The 14,808-nt window shown below is 42.9% G+C and overlaps 1 protein-coding gene and 1 non-coding gene across 9 annotated transcripts in view; one reads left to right on the plus strand and one right to left on the minus strand.

Moving 5' to 3' along the window:
- Nucleotides 1-14,808, plus strand: part of ANKRD44 (ankyrin repeat domain 44) — a 341,765-nt gene that overhangs the window by 20,692 nt on the left and 306,265 nt on the right. The window lies entirely within an intron of this gene.
- TRNAK-CUU (transfer RNA lysine (anticodon CUU)) lies at nucleotides 11,318-11,390 on the minus strand. The gene has a single exon. It is a non-coding gene; the product is annotated as a tRNA-Lys (tRNA).

Here is a 14,808-nt window from a genome sequence, read left to right on the forward strand (position 1 = left end):
GACAGAGCATGAGCAGGGGAGGGACAGAAAGAGAGAGGGAGACAGAATCTGAAGCAGGGTCTAGGCTCCGAGCTGTCAGCACAGAGCCTGACACAGGGCTCCAAAACTCACAGACCGTGAGATTATGACCTGAGCCGAAGTCGGATGCTTAACCTACTGAGCCACCCAGGCACCTCAGAAAGCTAATTTCTTATATTTGAAGACCCAGATCCTGCTTTATATCTGATCTTTGACAAACCAATTGCTTGCAGGAGTACATCTGACAGCAACTTTGGTTTGTTTAATTCCTGAATTGGCTAACACGTCCCCTGATTTTGTAAATTGAGAATTTATATTCTACTGGGCAGTTACTTTACAAAAAACGAGGTGAACTATCTGGATATAAAATTCAGAGTGATGTACGTTTGCACGTGTATGTTGAATGGATCTGTCTGGCTTTTCCGTGCAGTGCCACAGTGCTTCACCAGCGTTGAAAATGGTTCTTCGAAGAGAATGCTGGGATCTGATGACTAGCATTGCTGGTTCCTCTCTTGCTCAGCTCCAGACCAAACAGAAACATGCATCCTCTGCCAAGTATTCTGTGACGTCACAAGGCAGGCCCTACAGCACCGTGGCTTTTTCTCACACTTTTCCTTTTTGGGCTGCGGGAGATTTAACCTCTTTCTTGACTCTTCTGCCCCCTTTTTTCAGTTAAGGGGTAGCTATTAGAGTATATAGGGCATCCAGTAGTATAAAATCCTTTTTAAAAAAATAGATTTTATTTTTAGAGCAGTTTTAGGTTCACAGCAAAATTGAGCAGAAGGTGCAGAGTTCCCTTATACTCGCTGCCCCACCTCACCCCTTCCATCCCCCACTATTTACACCCAGTGCCAGAGGGGTGCGTTTGTTACATCCATGCACCTGCGCTGACACATCATTATTATCCAAAGTCCATAGTATACGTTAGGGTTCCCTCTTGGTCTCGTACATTCTGTGGGTTTTGACAAATATTTAATGACATATATCCGCCATTATCGTATCATACAGAGTAATTCCACTGCCCTGAAAATCCTTTGTGCTCTGTCTGTTCACCCTCTGTCCCCCCTAGCTCCTGGCAGCCACTGATCTTTCCATTGTCTCCATAGTTTTGCTTTTTCCACAATGTCATGTAGTTGGATAGATTCTTTTTAAAAAGGATATAATAGGATAAGAAAATTTGGGAACTTCAGTGAATCTCAGAGAGTTTCTATTATGTGGCCTTTTCATGCTTATCAAAATTTGGTATTTTCCAACAGTTTGAATGGAAACCAACTTGTTCAGCTTCACAAGCAAAAAAGTACTTTGCATTGTTTAAAGTCAGCTTAGATATCTCTGGGAGAAGCAAAGAGAAGCATTAAAAAAAAATTCAAGGTGGAGGAAGTAGAAGGACATTTTTTTCTGTCCTTAGAAATTCCTTAAAGAATTCTTTAAGTCAACTTTGGTTGCCATTTTGATAGCATTTTGGGAAATCCTGGATTAAATAAAAAGGGATTGCTTTCAAATTGAGAGAACTGGTATTAAATAGAAACAGGCTCAGGTGGAAGGTGGAACTGGAATCTATTGAGGCAAAGATGTTTAGAAAGGATAATGTGCTTTAATGGTGCCACTGGGGAACTCTTGTGGAGCAGCAAATGTAGACCAGGTGCAGTGGTCAAATGGAAGTGTTCTCTCCCTTGTGCAGAACAGGTCAGCTTACCATTTTACTTTGTAAATTAAGGGGGTAGTACTCTCAGACTCTCCCAGAGCTAGCTGTGGGTCAGGCTTTTCATGTGGGAGATGGCATGGTTGAATTGCTTGCACTGGTACTCAGTGATGAAGCTGGCAGAGGGTTCCCAGAAGTGACTACACTGAAATCTCTTCTTTTTATCAGAATCTGATACTATGTCATTTTATTGACTGAAAACATTTTTTTAACGTTTATTTAATTATGAGAGACAGAGAGGAGCAGAACACGAGCAGTGGAGGCTCAGTGAGAGAGAGGGAGACACAGCATCCGAAGCAGGTTCCAGGCTCTGAGCTGTCAGCACAGAGCCCGACGCGGGGCTTGAATCCAGGAACCAAACCATGAGATAGTGACCAGAGCTGAGCCGGCGCTTAACTGACTGAGCCACTAAGGTGCCCCATCATTTTATTGATTTTTTAAAAGCTCTGTACAGGTTCTCTATCAGCCATACATGGGTTTTTGTGTTTTCTCTTCTTTTTGTTTTTCTATAATCCATTTAACCAGGGTTTATTTTGCAGGAACTTGTGAAGGGGGCATGCCTGAGACTCACAAACAGTCCAAGTCTTTAGGGCTGTGACACTAGGCTGTTAATAGCGTAAGAGACTCTTGGTGGTGGAAGTAAGTCATAAAGCCACAGAAGGGTGTAGGTTCTTGTGAAAGTAAAAATCTACTTAGCATGTTTATGAGAGAGGAGCGGGAGTCATTGCTCCATTAGAGCCAAGCAAGCATTAAAGCTCCAACATCCAGCTAGAATATTTCCCATAGTTTAGCAAATCACTTTAACCCATGGCTTCCCACACTTTGCACCATTTTCTCCAGTTGCTCTATCACAGGCAGGCCTGCTGTGTATGGATCATGACCCAGAAGAGGAACAGGTTGGAGCTCCATGCCACAGGTAGCATTTTATGGCATTGGACCTGCTCCATTGACTAACTCTTAGCCTCCATGGTCCCAGCCACATTCTCACAGGAGGAGGGTTTGTGGAACTTGTTGGTGGACATTTTGCAATGTGACTCACCAGGGGCCATAGGCCTTATGTAACTCAAACTCTAACTTTTCATCACTTCCTGCAGAATGTGTTGTAGAAGGATTGAGGGATTTGGCTAGAGGCTGGTGGGTGATACTCAAACTCACTCAGGATGTGAAGTTCCTGGGTGGGCTTTGAGATGCACATTTCTTGGAGTGCCACAAAACTGAAATTTCACCACTTCTGTCTTATGAAAAAGGCCCTGCTTCACTAGCAGAAAATAGATTTCTATTGTGGGTGTTGCTGGTCTTTATATCTTAAAATTTAACAACTTAAAATTGTGTAAGGAATCATTTCTAGGATTTCATTTAAATACACATGTAGTTTTTGACCACATGTTGCCTTAATTTCTTGTGAGATCTTGTGGTGGTAGGTTGCTAAGGTTGTAGAGAAATTAATGGGAAAGTTACAAAATACAAAAGAGTAAATGCCATATATCATTTTATGATGATGATGATGATATTATTATTATTTTTATTATTTTGAGAATTAAGAAAAGGACTCCATTGTTCAGTTTTCGTGGTAAGGCAATTCGGACCTGGTCGTAGGATATGGATATTCTGGGGGAATGATAGTTGGAAACCTCTAGACCAAATTGCAGGGAAAGCTCAGAGAAATCCTGATAGCCTGCCAGAGGCCCAAGGGACTTTCATTCATTCTCTTCATGCAGTTCTTTGATGTTGTTTGTAAATGCATTTCACTAAAGTGAGTTGCATCTCTTAATGTCTGTCCATGTTTGGAGGTACTTTGGGAGTTGATCTTATATGAAGTGAACATGTTACACATTTGTTCATGTGAGGTTACTTTATTTTCTCCAGAGAAATGTAGATATTTCAATATTATAAATTATATGAAAGCATCTTAGCTTTAGTTTGCCTGTACCCCTCAATCCAGCAAGGAGACAACATCCTGGACATTTTTTTGGAGATAACTGTCTTGCAGTCAATTCATTTTCTTCCTCTTGGCGAAATGGGAGTTACTTTGCTTAATTAAAACCGGAAAACCATTGTCAGCCCTTGTATAAGGCACCAACCCCTAGGTAAATCACATCAAATTTCTTTTGAGGCTGGTAATTTTCAAAGCCAGCAATAGGATGTAAAGTAAGTCTTTTGCTGAATCTAGCAGCAGATGTGTTTAGAAAGTGAGGAAATGATGTTGCTAACTTGCTAACTGTATTTTGAGGGATAATGTGATGGGGTGTAGTTTGACTGGTATTTCCTCTTTTAAAGAAATGCAGGCAAACTTTTTCCTTGGAATTTAAAATGTATATATTACTCTAAAAGCCTTCTGGGAATTTGAAACTGCTACTTGCTTGCTTATAACTTTCCCTCATCTTGTTCCCAGCAGTGGAAGGAAAGTTTAAATCTTGTTTCAATCTGTGGTAAACTTTCTACAGCATGGGACTTGTTGGTCAGTGTTAATTCTCAATCAGTGTTCTGTCTAAAACCGTATAAAATGATTCTGATACAATTGTAGACACTAAAACGTCTACCATGTTTTCCAGTGGAATGTTTTTACTTGGAGGCGTTGGAGAAAGGCTGAAGGAGCATGGGGAGGGACAGTTACTGCTCGTGTGTGTGTGTGTGTGTGTGTGTGTGTGTGTGCGTGTGTGTGCGCGTGTGTGTGTGCGTGTGTGTGTGTGTGTGTGCGTGTGTGTGTGTGTGTGTGTGTGTGTGTATTTTGAATGCTAAACTGAGCTCAGTCATATATGAAGATTGGATAAAGGTAGTTCAGTTCAGAGAGTTCCAGGCGGGGATGTTGGAGGGGTTTTGATGGAGCACGATGAATCCTGAGTGTGTGGGGCAGATCCAAGGACCACCCCGGGAAGACGAAAGGCATGACGTTGGGAATTTTAGCAGGTTTGCGGGAGAGGGATTGAGCCCAGCTTTTTACTTTCCTTTTACATCCAGGGAGAGTTTTCCTTTTACATCTGGGGAGAATGAAGATGAAACAGTTGGAGTGGAATGAGCAGTAATTAAAATAGATGGTGGGTAAAATGGTGGAAGTGGGTAAGTTCTCTGAGCAAGAGGAGAAGCCAGATGGATGATCAGTGAGAGAAGCCCCTACTTTTCTATGCAGAGAACACACTAGGGCCTCTGCTTTTATGAATTAAAAACATAGCAGCTTTCAGATGATTACTTGGCAAGTTAACTAGTGGTGCTCTATATCTGTTTTATATCTGAATTATTTTTATAATTCTCTTGGTAGGTTTTTTTTTTTTTTTTGTTTTGTTTTTTTTTTTAAGAGAGGGAAACATCATTGGAATACTTCTATGGAAGAGTATCTTTTGTGTAAGTTTCTAAGTGTCACTCAGATTCCCCCTCACCCAGGTTCGTTTCTCCCACGTGGAGACTGGTGGGAGAGTTTGGCGACCCCTGTCTCAGAACCTGGTTACCCTTCTCTGACACAGCCCAGGTGACACCAAACTATACTGTTTAAATTTCCTTACGGTAAGACCTAATCAATTTAAAAAGCCTATTATGATGAATTCCCTTAGGAACAAACAGAATGGCATACAATTCATTTTTCCACTCAATAAATATTTATTGAGTCCTGTATATTTCATGTCATCTCTGGGCAGAGCCCCTAGATATAATCTGTATTGAAATTTCAGTATTAATCTTTGTGTTTCCATGTAAAGCAATTCAAGTAAGAACTAATAGTGAAACAATGACTAGCATGATGTGCCTTTTTAATTATAGTAAATATTTAATGTTTCCCTACAAAAGAAATGTGTTCTTAATGGAAACTCAACTATTGAAAGCCCAACAAATTAAGTACTTGGATGACAATACTTGTCAAGAAAATATATATTTTAATAATTGGTAACAATTTCTCAAAAAAAGCTTAAAGTACCAATGAAGTCATTGGGATCCCTATTACCAAAGTGGATATTTAAAATTACATTTCTCTCTTGCAGCTGTGTTTACAGCAATAAAGGGGCAGTAAGGGTCGGGGGAAGGTAAAGCTTGGCAACTGTACCAGGCTTATGTAGGCCAGGGCAATGTCTGAAAAGGGAGGGGTGTGGATCTTGGTATGGAGAGATTTCCAATATTGTGCTATTCCAAAAAGTAGCTCAGTGATAACAAGATTGTATTTACTTAACTCCAGCACCAAATGTGGTGGGTTTTATGGAAGGGAAAACACCGTTAATGACTGTCTTTCCCACTTGGCCGCATCTATCTGTGGACAATATGCTGTATCCCCAATTCATTGAAAGGAAAGGAATGTTATTCCTGGAAGTATTTTTATGAGCCTGGAGAGCCCATGTTGTGAACAGAACCAGGGCTTAGGAATTAATGTAGAGAAGATTCTAGTAGTCAAAGACTTTTTCAATAAGGAAAAACATAATCTTAGCTGGAGAGGTTTAGGAAGATAGTAGCAAGATAGAATAATGGAAGCAGAAAGGATAAATATGTTGGGAATGGATTGGTAACATGCAACTGTTAATTGTAAGTTAACCTATTAATTAGTGGTTGACTAACATGGGTAGCTGTGTTTATCAAGCGATAGTGATACTCCTTGGCAGCTCTTAACTTTTTCAGCAGTCAAGGCAATGAAAGAACAGTTCCTGGCCCACTGAAATGTCATCGGTGTGGCCTGTCAGGACTGTGAACATGGCACAGCAGTGGCTGAAGGCTTCCTCACTCTGTCTCTGCCTCCGCATAATCTGCCCCATCCGACCTTAAACCGTGGAGTCAGCTCGAAATCTCTCCATTTCTCTGTTGAGTTTGTGGTTCAGGCACAGGTAACTGAAAACAGATGTGCTGAGTGCAAATAGCTAGCGTTCCTGTTGAGCTCTTGGTGATGGGGGATGGGGAGCGAACTGTGCCTTTTGCAAACCTTTGTGCTTTTGTTGTGTGTGCAGTTTTCCCATCTCAGCAGTCTCCGTCCACATTCTAGCCAGATGCTTTCCTTTTTGTTTCTTGGAGGCACTGCTGCTGAGGTGGAGGGGAGCCTAGCCCCCTTATTCTTCACACTAATCTTTTTTTTCCCTGTTGCCGGTTTCCTGTCTGTAAACTGCACATAGCCTCCTGGGACCCAGGGTGATTTTTTCCAACCTAGCAATCGCCTCTTATGATTCTTCTGTTAAACACTCATTAAGCTGTTCAACAGCCCTAGGGACAGAGTGAATTGGCAGACCTGTCACATGCCCGGGGTTAAAAGAGAGGGCAGTGATTGGACACCAAGGAAGAGAAATAAGATCGTTTAGAGACAGAAGTATAGCATAAACCCTAAGTCCTAGGGAGGACCAAATTCTTAGGGTGGTGATTGCTGAAGTGATGGCAACAAACCTCATGGCACCATGAGAGGGGACCAGGGGAGATGCTGGGGAGGAGGCAGTGTTCCCGGGGTTCACAGTCCAGCTGCGGCAAGGTGGGAGCATGTGGAAGCAGAGAAGCCACAGTGCAGGACAGCCCGTGTACAGGGCGGGCCTGTCACTCTCATGGCAGTCGGGATATGGGGGTGAGGAGAGTGTCCAGGGAGGGATGTTTCCTGAAGAGCAGCTTTGTGGAGGATATGTGATTTGAGCTGTTGTTGTTGTTGTTGTTTTTTAAATTTTCTCAGTGTTTATTTATTTTTAAGAGAGAGAGAGAGAGAGAGACAGAATCTGAAGCAGGTGCCAGGCTCTTAGCTGTCAGCATGGAGCCCGATGCGGGGCTTGAACCCACAAACCATGGGATCGTGGCCTCAGCCGAAGTCAGACGCTTAACTGACTGAGCCACCCAGGTGTCCCCACCTGGTTTTTAAATGCCTCATGGTAGAAGATTGACAAACAGGGAAGAAAGAGGGTGGGGGCATTTGGGGTGGAGCTCAGCAATGTAAGAGAGAAGAGGTGGGGGTCTCTGTGCAGGATTTCCAGGACTGGTTTGACTGGAGCAGAGGGTTTGCACAGGAGCTGCGGGAGGTGGATTGGAGAGAATGGACTGCGGTGTGCAGGCCCCTGGAAGACGTCTAGGAGGTGTGGATTCTGAGCAGAGCCACGGAAGACTTGATCAGGTGTGTGGGTTGTGCAAAGTTGTGTTTTAGGACAAATAATCTAACCATGATATACAGTAGAGAAGCAATGACTTATTTACTGCCTAGACTGTGCGATACGGTTTCTCAGCCATCTTCCAGTTAGAAATGCATTTTCATTGTGTACAGGCAGGGCCCCTGGCATTGTATTAGGAAGTGACCCTCACAGTCTTGTTAGTTAGGAGAGGGAAATGCTTTATCACCTTCTCTTAAATCCACAGAAGCAATATTTTATCAGTCTTTGAAATGTGGTCTGAATGATGGATATGCAATCGTCTCTTAAATACAGCACTGCTAAGCTCAGCCCTGCAATCATGTGGTTATGAAATATTACCCAGCCTGAAACCAGAAGAAAAAACCCTCGAGCAGCCTGACCTGCTCACAGCACACCATATGAGAACCTAACCTTTGAAGGGACATGGAAAAATTGGAGACTGCATGAAATGCAAATGAGAATTCCATGTGGAGACATTCTCCTCTCCGAGTTTTTGGTATTTTCTTCTCTTGAATGTTTGCTCCAGACCACACCACCTGTTTCTGCTCCAAATGTTTCCAAGGCCAAAGGTCTCTGCTCAGAGATTTGAGACACTTGCTTGCTGCTGACCCACATTTCATCCCTGAGGGAAAGGAAAAGGATGAAGAGAAGATGGGCAGAAGGGACTTTTAGTCTTTTTGGTTAATAAAAGTTAGGGCCACAAAGCAGTGCCTTGATTGGAAATCTTCATCCAGAAACGTCTGGTCTCCTGGCAATGTACCTGGAAGTTGGAGGGGCCATGGGAAAAAGGTATGACACGTTGGTGTTAGTCGTGCTCCAGCTTAGCAGAAGAAATTCGCATTGCCCATGATAATGCACAAAGTAGTTTGGTCCTGCCTTACCTGCATTATCTTTGCCAGGTCAGCGTAAGGCTGATCCAAAAGAAGCCTGAAGTCTGATTTTGACTGATTACCACTGGGTAACCCTGCTGAATGTGGCTGGCCAAACCACAGTTTTATTCATTGCAGAAGCCAGGTCTTCTTCAGACTGTGGATCTGGGGTTTTCATCATGGCAAGACCATAAATCAACAGAGGGAAGGAGCAATGTGGAGCCAGTGAATTTTCCTTAGGGTCCTGCAGACGGAGGAGTAGCCATTCATCTGTCTCTGACCTGGGACCTCGTATCCCTTGTGACATATTCTGACTTCCCCTTTGGTTCACCAATCTCATTTCACACTCATGAAAAGTGAAAGTCTTCTCTGTTTTCATTTCAGTCTCTTTTTCCACGGATATATAGTGGCCATTACACGTTGGCTTATAGTTATAGACTCTTTATTCTTTTTTTTTTTTTTTATATATATGTTTATTTTTGAGAGAGAGAGCAAGAGCACATGAGCAGGGGAGGGACAGAGAGAGAGAGGGAGACACAGAATCCGAAGCAGGCTCCACGCTCTGAGCTGTCGGCACAGAGCCTGATGTGGGGCTCGAACTCACGAACCGTGAGATAGTGATCTGGGCCGAAGTTGGACGCTTAACCGACTGAACCACCCAGGCGCCCCATATAGACTCTTTATTCTTAAGTGATATGACAAATCACTGATTTAAAGCATACATGGAACTTACCTGTGTTATTGGGGGCCCCTCCATTGCTTACTGTGATTGCCCCACTCCCAGGTCACCCTCAGCTGCTCTCATCTTCCCACCCCTCCTACCCCGCCTTTCCAAAAGGCTCTGGAGATATTCTAGGTGGTGTGGTCCCCAGGTCAGCGGAAACAGCACCACTGCAAATTGTTTGAAATGTAAATTTTAGGGCCCCACCCAGAATCTAGGGCTTTTGAAACTCTGGGGGCAGGCCCAGCCTTCGGTGTTTTAACAAGCCTCTTAGGTGATTGTGACGCAGACAACATTCTAGGTGTGTGTGTTTTTTTAAAGCTTATTTTTAATGTTTATTCTTGAGAGAGAGAGAGAGAGAGAAAGAGAGAGAGAGAGAGAGAGAGAGAGAGAGAGAGACAGAGTGTGAGCTGAGCGGGAGAGGGTCAGAGAGAGAGGGAGACACAGAATCTGAAGTGGGCTCCAGGCTCTGAGCTATCAGCACAGAGCCCAATGTCGGGCTCAAACTCACGAGCAGTGAGATCAGACCTGACCTGAGCCAAAGTCGGATGCTTAACCAACTGAGCCACCCAGGCACCCCTACATTCTAGGTGTTTAAAAAACAGTTAACAACCAATGGCTTATGAAGAGCCTTGATCTTTCCCTTTTCAGTGATAAAAATAAGTTTTGTGTCTACCTGGATGTACATCCAAGTTGTAGAATAAAAACAGAATCTGATGCATTTCATTTTCATTCTATTCATTGTTGACAATTTCTGTATTAGAATGGGGAAGCTTAGCACTTGGCAATTTAACAGCTAGTTAAACACCACTTAACCCCTTAGCACTAGCCAATTGCTTTTCCTCCAAGCCTGTTTCCATCCCCACCTTCCCACCAATACCCTCCTGATTTGTGCAGTCACTCACTATTAGGCTAATTTGCTGCTCTGGAGACAGTGTTAAGGTGGCTCTCTGATTAGGTGGGAATTGATTAAGCAGAAGCTGCTTTATTCTCTTGCTAGGTCAGTGGAAGCAACGAGAAAGGTCTCCTTCCAAGCCGCCTTCCATTTTGCTATTGCCTCAATTAGGTTGCTTTTCTGTGATTCGTGGCTTATTAGCATTGGTGACTCCTGCATGCCCATTTTCCTCCTAGAGCCTTTCCAGCCGTATGTGAATAATACAGTAATAATATTAGGAGTCCCTAATAATGATAGTTTCTTGTTGTTGTCCTGAATGCTGGTGACAGGTAAAAAGCAAGATGAAAATGCAGCTTTTGGATAGAAATCATACTTGTTGAAACTCCTTGGGCCTTTTCCCATACTCACCTCCTCTCCCTTCCTTTGGACCAGGTCCTGAGTATTATTAGCTGGATGGTTAAGCCCTGTCCTTTGGGCTGTGCGGCCTGAGTTTGAAACCTTGAGTTAAGTTACTTGACTTCTCTAGGCATCAGTATTTTCTGTTGAAAGACCTGGGCAGGAAGGGTATTTACTCCAGAGGGAGTAGCGTGGTGTTTTGATGGAGATAATATATGCAAAGGGCTTCTGCAGTAATGCTCCCCAGAGATGAGGCTCCCTCTCTTACTGTTTCTCAGACCCTCACTCCAGTAAACCCTCTTCTAGACACCCCTTGTAGGCTAGTGTCTCCCTTTCTTGAATTCTCTAGGGTGAGAATAGGCACTTAGTTGGTTTCTTTTCATGGCACTTGACGATTATGTTCCTGATGTTATACTTAAAATTTTGCCCTTCCCTTTTAGACCGTGAGCACCCCAGGCTAGGTGATGGCTTGGTGCACCCTCTCTCCTCTGTAGCTGTGGCTACCAAGCCTGGGTGAGCATCACATTCACCTGGGGAGCTTTGGAAAAAATCCAGATTCCTGGGTTCTAGCCTCAGAGAACATTTTGGTGAGTTGGAATTTAGGAACATAGATTTTTAAAAAACGCAGTATATTTAGATTTTAAGTAATCTCTTTGCCCAATGTGGGGCTTGAACTCACAACCCTGAGATCAAGAGTCACATGCTCTACTGACTGAGCCAATCAGGCTCCCTGTAAGAACCTAGATTTTTTAATGATTGCCACAGATGTTTCTGTGGCAGGTGGGCCTCAGACCCCAGTTTTAGAACCAATTCTGTGAGGCAGTAGTTTCCAACTCTGTCACATTCAACATCCCCTTGTATATGTTTTGCAACATCCTCTTTACTTCCTGAAATGAAACTCATAGATAATAGACCTCACTTACACGCAATATTTTAAAAAAAATCACAAGACTCCAACTATATATAAAGAAGGAAAAAATGAAAATAATTTATAGCTTATATTTTAATATGTATACAGCTACATTAGAAGACATAATGAAATAATCAGATAAATTAGGTTTAAGAAATATTCAACTGGGTATTATCAATAATTTTATGTATAAAGCCTTAGAAATAAGGGCTAAATAAATCTTTTTATGTTTATCACTAAGAATAAGACAACTATAAATGTAGACCAATATAGGTTTGTTACAGAGGTGACTCAATAATCATGAGTGACATTCCTGAAACTATCATCATTTTTGGAGATGACAAAAAATTCTTGGTAAAGTTCTGAATAGAATAAATACATCCTCTCTTGATTTATAGGGTAATCAAATTCCTGACAGATTTAGTGTATTTAGAACTGGACAACATTTTCTATGAAATGCATAGTTAAGATCTAGACTCAATTATATAAACTTTGTTTCTTCACCTTTATGAAAGTTGTATGGGACATGATCAAGAGGGACCTTCTAGAGCATTGGAGGAGTCTAGCTTTCCTACTCTCCCCTCCCCAGATTTCAACAGAGCCCTGCAACCACTGTAACAATCAAAAGCTCCTCACCCAGTTCCAAAGCCCCGAGCAGCAGTGCCACCATGTAGAATCACAGCTACAGCGATAGAAGAACCTAAACTATAATCAGTGCACAGGACTCCTGTGACCTCCAGCAGGTTGCCCACAGGACATTGTGTTCTGTACGTATTTAGTGAATATGAATGAGTCACCAGACTTTGAATACCTGAAATAAATGGCATGTATGCAAAACAACAACAACAACAAACCCAGCAAAAGCAAAAAAAAAAAAAAAACAACAAAATTTATGGGTGTAAAGTTTCTTTTTTCTAAACCAGAATTGGCCTCTGCTCTTAGTCACATTATAGAAACCCTGGGGTACTTAAAAAAGCTCTGTTGCATGTTTGGTTCTCTGGAAGCAGATTCTGACGTGGAATTTGGGGTGTGAGATGCTCACTGGGGAGCAACATCTAAGAAGGGAAGGAAGCACGACTGGGTAGAGGAAGAGGTTGTAAAGGTCTCAGCCAACCTGGTGGGAAGCCCTGCGGTGACTATTTGCAGTCTCGGTGCCCTGCTTTGTGCCAGAATTGCAAGCCTCTGTCACCAGACGGGGATCGTCACATGCAGAAAGGCAGGAAGGGGTGGCCTGGGGAAAGCTGCTCTTGGCAGCTGAGGCAGACCCTGAGGGAGCTGGTAGCCGGAGGTGGTGCACTGCCTGCACCCCCAGCGGCTTTGGGTGGCAGTCCGCAGACAAAGAGGGATGTGGGCGGTTCACCTCCGGGCTACTACAGGGTTTGTGTACATCCTCACTCGTGCCTCACAGTAACCCTAGGAGATAGGCGCCGTTATCATTCCCACTTCATAGATGAGGAAACAGGCTTGGGGAATTTTCACTGACTTTCCTGGTGTAAGTACCTAACTGGTGTCTCAGTGAGGACTGGATTCTGGGCCTTCCAAATGCCAGCTTCCCTCAGTGGGTTCACGTGGGGTTGACAGTTTTCCCTCCCTCCCTCCCCTTTCCTGTGGCTGGTGTGAAGTGCTGTGGTCCTTGCTGGAGTAGGACACCTGAACTGCTAAGCCTGTCTCATTCATTTTTTTTTTTTTTTTTTTTTTGTGGTTGGATGAATAGCTTACAGGTTGATTGGCACAGTGAGGTAGAAATATCTGAGTTCTTTTAAATTCCCAGATTTTATCGCTTGATCAGCTTAAGGAATTAATTTTAAAAAAATCCTTGACATGCCTGATTGCTGCTTGTTTTGTGATAAGATTTTCCTTCCGGGTTGTTTCTGGCATAGACAAGGACATTTAGGGGCTTTTGAAAAAGAGTGCCTTGGGCCTTCAAGATATCACTTCCCAGGCCCCAGCAAACTAGAGTTAGCGGGTGAACCTCTCTCTGCCTGGCAGGTGCCTTAGGAATTTGAGGTGTACTCCAGGAAGCCCGGGCCCTCCAGGCACACAGGCCTGGTTCCCCGCCCCACTCCCTCTTCCTCTCTCTTGCCAGGCAGCTTTAGCCCTGGACTGTCAGTGACCCATTGGAAAGGCTTTCAAATAATTTCCAGGTCTCCCAGGGAGAACTACTGTCTTTAATCAAAGGCAAGCCATTTCTGCTACTGTGTGTTGGAATAACTGGCTTTTTAACAAATCAAATGAAGATGACTGCTAGGTTTGAGGTTGGTCATAGGCAAGTCCAGTAGATCGTAAGCATTATTAACTCCAACACATGAAATAAACACAACAGGAGCACAGCTGTTAGTAGGATAGTTTAATGTTTTTGAGGCTAGAATTCTTTTAAAATAATTTAATTTTTAAAAATCACAAAAGATAGGGGTGCCTGGTGGCTCACTCGGTTAAGTGTCCAACTTCAGCTTAGGTCGTGATCTCACTGGTTGGTGAATTCAAGCCCTGTGTCAGGCTCTTTGCTGCCAGCTTGGAGCCTGGAGCCTGCTTTGGATTCTGTGTCTTCCTCTCTCTCTGCCGCTCCCCCACTCACACTCTGTCTCTCTCAAAAATAAATAAAGATTTTTAAAAAATTAAAAGAAATTTACAAAAGATATACCCACTGTAACAATGAAATCTCCTGTCCCCTCCATTGCTGTCATACCGTTAAAGACATCAGTATCAACGGTTGTAGGCATTTCCTTCCTTACCTTTCCCTGTGCTTATTCAAATATGTACCAATATATTCACCCACATATTTTTCCCCTTCTTTTTCAATAAAAATATTCTAAACATTTCATAAACGTCTTTATCCACAAAACAGTATATTATGGACACCCCTTCCCCAGGTCAGTACATAGTTTCATAATATTTCATTGGGTCGATGTGTCGTGATTTATTCAACCGTTTTCTCTATTAATGGGCATTCAGGTTGTTTTCAGTTTTCATTATTAAAAACAATGCTGCAACGAACACCATTGGTTTTTTAAATTTTTTAAATTTTCAGTTTTTTATAATTTTTTAAAGTTTATGTATTTATTTAGAAAGAGAGAGTGCACACACAGCAGGGGTGGAAAGAGAGGGAGAGAGAGAGAATCCCAAGCAGGTTCTGCTCCGGCAGTGTGGAGCCTGATGCAGGGCTCAAACTCACGAACGATGAAATCATGACCTGAACTGGGATCAAGAGTTGGACGCTTAACCGACTGAGCCACCC

The sequence above is a fragment of the Panthera onca genome, chromosome C1 (assembly GCF_046562875.1).
Source record: "Panthera onca isolate mPanOnc1 chromosome C1, mPanOnc1 haplotype 2, whole genome shotgun sequence".
NCBI lineage: Eukaryota > Metazoa > Chordata > Mammalia > Carnivora > Felidae > Panthera > Panthera onca.